We start from the raw sequence: 8,014 nt of genomic DNA, 5'->3' as shown, positions 1-8,014 counted from the left end.
TCAAGTCTGTCAAATAAATCTAACAGAAAGAAATCATTCATTCTCGAACTCCTCGAGTTCATTCAATCATTCATTCATTCATTCATTCCCAAACTCTCGAGTTTTATACTGGAGACCTGTGGAAAAAACAAGCCAAAGATGTCAAGTCTGTCAAATAAATTTAACCAAAAAAAAAGCCAAACTGATCATTCATTCATTCATTTATTCATTTCATTCATTCATTCATTCATTCATTTCATTCATTCATTCATTCCCAAACTCTCGAGTTTGATACTGGAGCCCTCTGCCATTCATTCATTCCCGAACTCCTCGAGTTCATTCACTCATTCATTCCCGAACTCTCGAGTTTAATACTAGAGCCCTGTGGAAAAAATAAGCCGAAGATGTCATGTCTCTCAAATAAATCTAATAGAAAAAGCAAGCCAAACTGATCATTCATTTATTCATTCATTCATTCATTTCATTCATTCATTCATTCCCGAACTCTCGACTTTGATACTGGAGCCCTCTGCCATTCATTCATTCCTAAACTCCTCGAGTTCAGTCATTCATTCATTCATTCATTCCCAAACTCTCGAGTTTGACACTTGAGCCCTGTGGAAAAAACAAGCCAAAGATGTCAAGTCTGTCAAATAAATCAAACAGGAAAAACAAGCCAAACTAATCATTCATTCATTCATTCATTCATTCCCAAACTCTCGAGTTTGATACAGGAGCCCTCTGCCATTCATTCATTCCTGAACTCCTTGAGTTCATTCATGAGTTCATTCATTCCCAAACTCTCGAGTTTGATACTGGAGCCCTGTGGAAAAAACAAGCCAAAAATGTCAAGTCTGTGAAATAAATCTAACAGAAAAAACAAGCCAAACTTATCATTCATTCAATCATTCGTTTCATTCATTAATTCATACCCGAACTTTTGTGTTTGATACTGGAACCCTCTGTCATTCATTCATTCCCGAACTCCTCGAGTTTATTCACTCATTCATTCCCGAACTCTCGTGTTTGACACTGGAGCCCTATGAAAAAGACAAACCAAAGATGTCAAGTCTGTCAAATAAATCTAACAAAAAAAACAAGTCAAACTGATCATTCATTCATTCATTCTCGAACTCTCGAGTTTGATACAGGAGACCTTTACCATTCATTCATTCCCGAACTCCTCGAGTTCATTCATTCATTCCCAAACTCTCGAGTTTGATACTGGAGCCCTGTGAAAAAAATAAGCCAAAGATGTCAAGTCTGTCAAATAAATCTAACAGAAAGAATTAATTCATTCCTGAACTCCTCGAGTTCATTCAATCATTCATTCATTCCCGAGCTCTCGAGTTTGATATTGGACACCTGTGGAAAAAAGAAGCCAAAGATGTCAAGTCTGTTAAATAAATCTAACAAAAAAAACAAGCCAAACTGATCATTCATTCATTCATTTAATTCATTCATTCATTCCCGAACTCTCGAGTTTAATACTGGTTCCCTCTGCCATTCATTCATTCCCGAACTCCTCGAGTTCATTCACTCATTCATTCCCGAACTTTTGAGTTTCAAACTGGAGTCCTATGGAAAAAACAAGCCAAAGATGTCAAGTCTGTCAAATAAATCAAACAGGAAAAACAAGCCAAACTGATCATTTATTCATTCATTTATTCATTCATTCATTCATTAATTATCTTATAAACAGAGCACCTGCACAGCTACTTAAACTGGGCCGTCATGTCCCCTTGACCTCGTTTATGTAAATAGTGAATGTGCGGTAAAACTTACCAGCATATCTCCTTCACAGGATTTTGAGGAATTGCCTATTCTCTGTGTCGTTCTTCTGAGTTGATATCAAATTTCAATTACTTTTTTCTGCAAGGCGCAAGCCAATCAAAGATGATAAAGTTATAGAAAGGGGAGCAAGAGGATGGGAGGGAAGAAAATGTACACACAGACCCCAATAAAATGCACAGGATGGAAGCATCTTAAAAGAAGCTTACAGACCAACTTTTCATTTTTCATGACAGAATGAAGAAAGAGCAGAATGAAAACGTGTTAAAGATTCCCAAGATAGAAGCACACCATGGCATGATAGTTCACAAAGTTCTTATGACACCACTGTGAAGATTTACCAAACTGGAAAAATCCTTTATAAACATTCAAGAAGGTCACATGGTCCCCCTGCTCGCCATAACAAAAAAGTTTAAAAGTCAACCAAACTGATGCAGAAGCATTTCAATAGTTGTTTATGTCCTATAGTCATTTGGGATTTTGAATAGAGTTGTGTCGTTTTGGTGTATTTATATTTGTTGCTATGTGGTTGTAATGTCATTTTGACTTATTAGCTTTATGTACTAAACTACATGTCGCTTTGGGTGTTTGGTTATTTTCCCTAATGCCTTAAAAGGCGAGGTCTGTAGGAAGATTAACAGTTTTTTATCATCTGAGTAGAAATTAGAGAGATCTTTCTCTTGTTCCTTTGTTTTAGGTGGATTTGGAACCTCAATTGCTCGCTCCGTCCGGGTTAGGCCGATAAAATCTATCCCCAAAAGGCTTTCTACGTCACAAACTAATAGGTATAAGAACAAGAGTATTACTTATCCACCCTGGAAAAAAAGTAAAAACAATCTGTTAGGATCCTGGTTGAGTTCCACATTGTTAAAGTATGGGATTAGCATGTGGATTTATAAACACTTGGGAATCCTCCCCCTACAAGCTAGCTTTTAGGGATGAGTTCTACCTAAGGGTTATAACAATTGATAACAGAGCATGCCCCTCCTCAGGCCGACGTTGCGGAAGGGGCGACCTGAAAAGGCCAGAGTGGGCCATCCAAAGTGGCCCGCCGTGGACGTCGGTGTCAGAAGCGTGGTGGTATGTTAGGATCTTGGTTGAGTCTCACATTGCTAAAGTATGGGCTTAGCATGTGGGTTTATAACCACTTAGGCACCCTCTCCCTACAAGCTAGCTTTTGGAGATGAGTTCTACCCAAGGGTTATAACACAATCATATGGAAAATAAAAAAAAAATAGTACCTCAGCAACAACAAATCTCAACTTTGCCTCATCCATTTCCTTTTGAGCTCCCTTTCCAGAAACCCAGATAGACTGCAAAATATCACCATACTTGGTAACAGTGTCCAAGGGAACATTACGGTTATATTTTATTTGACGCTCATATATTTGTACCATATTCTACTCGTTTGCTATACTTCTTTTTCCTTGTTCATGTAGCAGGTTCTTTTCCGTTAGAAAATAAATGTAAGAATTAATTGAACGGGGACTTACTTGAATGGAGAGAATGGCAGCGATAGTTATTATCTCCTCTGAACATCCAAGTTGACTTAAGGACAACATCATTTTTGAAATCATAGGATCCTAAAAATATTGCAATCAAACACGAGTAAAATTATAGAATCATAATGTAGAACCATAGAGAGATAAAATCAAATTCTTAAGACTTATAGAACAGGGATAACAACACCGACTTGGGGCATAGAAACGGCTTAAAAATATGTAAAGAGAATAAAGTTTAACATACTAATGGAATCTCTGCAACTTGGAATCCAGCCGGAGAAGTAAGTTTGGCATCATCGTCCGGGACTCCAAGTGAATAAAGTATTTCAAGTGCCCGAACCATGCCTTCAGGTGATGGAGATGCTGGCCAATCAAAGCCCAAGATATTATCTATTCCCAAGGCTTTTAACTGAGAAGTGGAAGAGCAAGATCAAAGTCAATATACCATTAGAGTATGATTTTCCAAAAGTGACAATGCATTGTGGAGTCAAAAAGGTGTAGTAAGGACATGTTATACTATTTGAAAGAAGGAACTCTAGTCAATTTATAGTCTCTAACAAAACTCCAACTCCTAACTTAAAACAACAATAAAGTCAATTTTGTAGGTAAAGCAATCTTTCATACAGCATATTCACTTGCAAATGATGATTAGCACCATGAAATGAGAAAATACATCTGGGATGTAACTTTTTTAAGAAGCTAGTACTCTTTCAGATATGATAGTTCTGCATACAATCAATCAGTTTCACACCATTACGACATAATGGCATACCTGAGTGACGCAGGAAACAAGATTAGATTGTTGGATCACTGGAATCCCCTCTGTGGTCATTCTATTGATAAAATACTCTTCTGTGTATAGCCTTGTTGCACCCACAAACAAATATTTCAAGGTCAAGCCATAATTTCTGGAATATGCTTTGAAAGAGAGAAGCATGGATTTACATGTAAATATAAAATCACTTAACTTGATAAGTATCAGGGTTTTAGGTACAAGTAAATTATATAACTAAAAAATAGATACTAATCAGAAGGTTTTAGTGGGTCAAAAATTCTACATCTAAATATAAAAGGGAAAGTGCATTGGGAATAGCGATTATAGATATTGGAGCAGTAGAGTACTATAAAGTTATAACTAGTTAGAAAATGATGGGAAGGTACAGGCACAAGAATAATAGCATCCTAAGAACGATGGCGAGGTACAGGTGCACAAGTATAACCAAAAGCAACACGACATGTTAACAAAACAGTATTTCATGTTCATGATTGGTTCCTGACACAGTTCACACACAGTTCGCACTCTTAAATTAATTAAAATTAACGATATTCTTTGCAATAAAAAAATCATTCAGTGACACAGCAACTCCAGTCACACACCTGTAACATTTCCCTGGGCGAATTCTTCCTGTCCTACCAGCTCTTTGCCTAGCAGAAGCCTTCGATATTGGTGCCACTATGAGATTTTCAATATCCGATATCTAGAGCAAAAACAGTTCAATCAATTTCAAAAACCACAAATGTAAGAAATTTGGTAGTTCAAGACATCAATCAGTTAGAGCTTTAACATATATCTTTAGTCCATACTAACAAGGTTAATCCCTAAGTTATTAATTGATAAGTTACATAAAAAAGGAAATTAAAAAAAGTATCAAAAATGACAATAAAAGAAACGGCTAGAGCATACACTACATGGTAAATCTCCATTTATCTGTACGTATGATGATGACAATGCAACACTCATAATGGAAGTAACGTCTTTTCAAAAAAATAATTGTAAAATAAAGCAACGGAAAGGATGTGATGAATATCATAATATTAATTTGTCTTAATATTTGGTTTATTTTAATTAGTGATTTATGTTATTAGGGTAGTTTCTCATTATAGAATCTCCCTATTTTATTTTGGTTTAGTAGTTTGTTTTGTTATTTGGTTTTCCTACGAACATGGTAGTTTGAAAATCTCCATTCAGAGAATGATTAAAATACATGAAAATTGATATTATTGGCTTTCCTTATACTCTTGAGTTCTTGTACTCTCTCTAAATCCTGTCTCCATAGGTTTTATTTCTCTTCTTTGGTTCTATTCTGATAGAGACAAGTAGCAATTGAGGCAAAATCCCACCCTACCTATTACACGTCACCGAGTCCCGCACTCAAACATGTGCCTTAGCATGCATTGCATAAGTGAACCGTACAGGGGGCTTACCATATTCTTCTATTCCCTAGATTCTATCTTTTCTATCTTGGTCCTATATCTGTATGCTGACACATATTAGAATAAGGAAGAAAGAATTTTAGGCAAAAGTGCATGCAAATACGACACAAAAGGCAAGAAAATCAAAATCCGATAACTATCAGCAAACTGATGGGCCCGTTTGGCAGTGTTTTCAAAATGGTTTTATTTTGAGAATTAAAATGAAAATCAGAATTTTTTGTGAATGGTGTTGGGACTGTTTCTAAAATTTCATTTAGTTATTCTTCTTAAGATTTTTTAGATAAGAAAAAAATGAAATTGTATTTAGGTATGTTTTTGAAAATGTGTATTTATGTTATAGTTTTAGAAAATGAAAACAACTTTCAACCATTTTCTATTTCTTTAACAAAAGCCATTCTCAATATTTTTTTGTCTTCGTTTTCAGTTTCAAAGCATTTGATGACCAAACGCGATTTAGAGACTGATTTCATTTTCGCATCTCAAAAGACGTGCATAAACGTTTTAAAAAACAAATGAAAATGAAACCAAATGCACCCAATGTTATTGCAGTCTATTACATTTTTTTAATTCCTTTTCATAGGAGTACATTTTTAATTTTTAAACATACAAAAGAAAAACAAAATTGTTAATGGACATACAGGATCGTACAACCGTTGCTTTGAGAAGCCACTATCAACAACATAGACAATCCCTGCATAGAACAGAGGAATTACAGCATATGATGATGCATTATTCCGCCACCAAGTACAATTAATTAAGTCTTACGAATATCCATTGAAATTCAGACGTGTGCAATACCTCCAAAGTTAAGGACGTCTCTGCAACATTTGTTGATATCACTACTTTCCTCTTCCCTCTAGGAGTGGAAGTAAACACAAGCTCCTAGAAGCAGAAAGGTAGATTCTTAAGTTCCTCTGAAATAAACACCCGTGCAAATCAAAGTTATCCATTGAGATACAACAAAACGCATAACTTACTTGCTCAGCACGTGGAAGACCAGAGTAGAGAGGCAAAGTAAGCAATCCTAAAAAAGATTATGAGATATAGAAATCTTAGACACATTTGGCATAACCTTGCATCTGATGCTTCAAAATAACACTCCAACTACAAAGACCAGCACAAAACTTTTCCAATATTTTCGTAACAAATTGGATAAAAGTGAATAAATGAAACAACAACAATAAAGAGTTGAAACTGAGTAAAAATACTACGTTCCTTGTACCTGAAGAGTTTCTCCCACGGCTTTGAACTTCTTCATTAAGCATTTGTACGACAGCATCAATATCATCTTGTCCAGTAAGAAACACCAAAATATGAAAATTGAGGATGTGCTCCCGAAGAGCATAAAATCTGCAAAGACGAGATCTCCTCCCTTCGGATCTCTGACGAAGCTCTAGATCTTGCGAACTTCTAATGAGATCTTGCTGCCTTCTGGAGAGATATCTTGCACTAAGAGATCCAGCGTTACCGCCTGTTAGAGATTCGGCGTCGAAGCGGCGATGAGCGAGTGGAATCTCAGACGGTGACAAGAGGGACTCTGATGATGAAGGTACAACGACGGTGATCTCACGACACAGATATCCTGACAAATTCGCGATCAGGAGAGCGCTGGCGATGGTAGACGAAGGGGCCGGAGGGAAAGAGAAGAGAGAGATGAGCCGGAGGGAGAAGGGAGCGCATAGAGAGAGAAAGAGAGATGTTAGCTGGAGGAAAAAAAGTTAAGAGTATGTTTGGTAGGAAAGAAAAGTAGAAGGAAGGAATAAGGTGGAATAATTTTGGGAGGGAAAATGAAGGGCTTGTTCTTTTGAAGTTTAACTTGAGTATAATTCTTGAGTTGAATTTGAGTTATAACTTGAGTTGAACTTATAACTTGAGTTTGTGTTTGGTTGTGTACATTTCAATTATGATTTGAGATAAGAATCTTTTTGAGTTTGTGTTTCAGTAAGTCAAAACTTGAATTTGTATTTAGCTAGTATTTTAATAAAAACTCAATACTGATGAAAAATTTTAATATGGTATATGGGTCGGGTTTTATTCTTCTTTTCATTGTCAACGCATAGAAAAAAAAAATCATCTCAATCAGAATTAAAACGAAAAAGTTATAGCCTTTTTAAGAATAGAAAAAATACTGTTCATTAATTTGAGTTCGAGTTTCTGAACTCGAGTTGAAGGGAAAACTTGAACTCGAGTTTTAGTCCTAAACTCGAGTTTAAACTTAAAAGAACATGAACTTGAATAAAGTTGTAACTTAGAGTTGTCTTTTTTTGAATTTTTCACTCAAAAGAACAAGCTAGAAAATGCAAGTTGTTTGGTAGGAGAGAAAAGAGAAAGGAAGAGAAAATGGAGTGAAAAATAATACATGTGGGCCCCACTATTTTTTTCCTTTCCATAAGTGGGCAGAAAATGGGATGAAAAATTAGGACAACTCATTAAAGTGAGCAAAGTTACTAAACTATCATTTTCTCCATCAACATCCAAGCAAAAAATTTAAGGGTATAAAAGTAATTTACAAGTAAGATTTTTTCTTT

The 8,014-nt window shown here is 35.8% G+C and overlaps 1 pseudogene; it reads right to left on the bottom strand.

The window, feature by feature from the left end:
* Positions 1–1,302: 1,302 nt before the first annotated feature.
* The window catches only part of LOC112094133, a 16,991-nt pseudogene continuing 10,279 nt past the window's right edge, over positions 1,303–8,014 (bottom strand).

The sequence above is a fragment of the Morus notabilis genome, unplaced genomic scaffold (assembly GCF_000414095.1).
Source record: "Morus notabilis unplaced genomic scaffold, ASM41409v2 Scaffold905, whole genome shotgun sequence".
In the NCBI taxonomy this organism is placed as follows: domain Eukaryota; kingdom Viridiplantae; phylum Streptophyta; class Magnoliopsida; order Rosales; family Moraceae; genus Morus; species Morus notabilis.
This window is presented reverse-complemented; position numbering and strand designations above follow the sequence as displayed.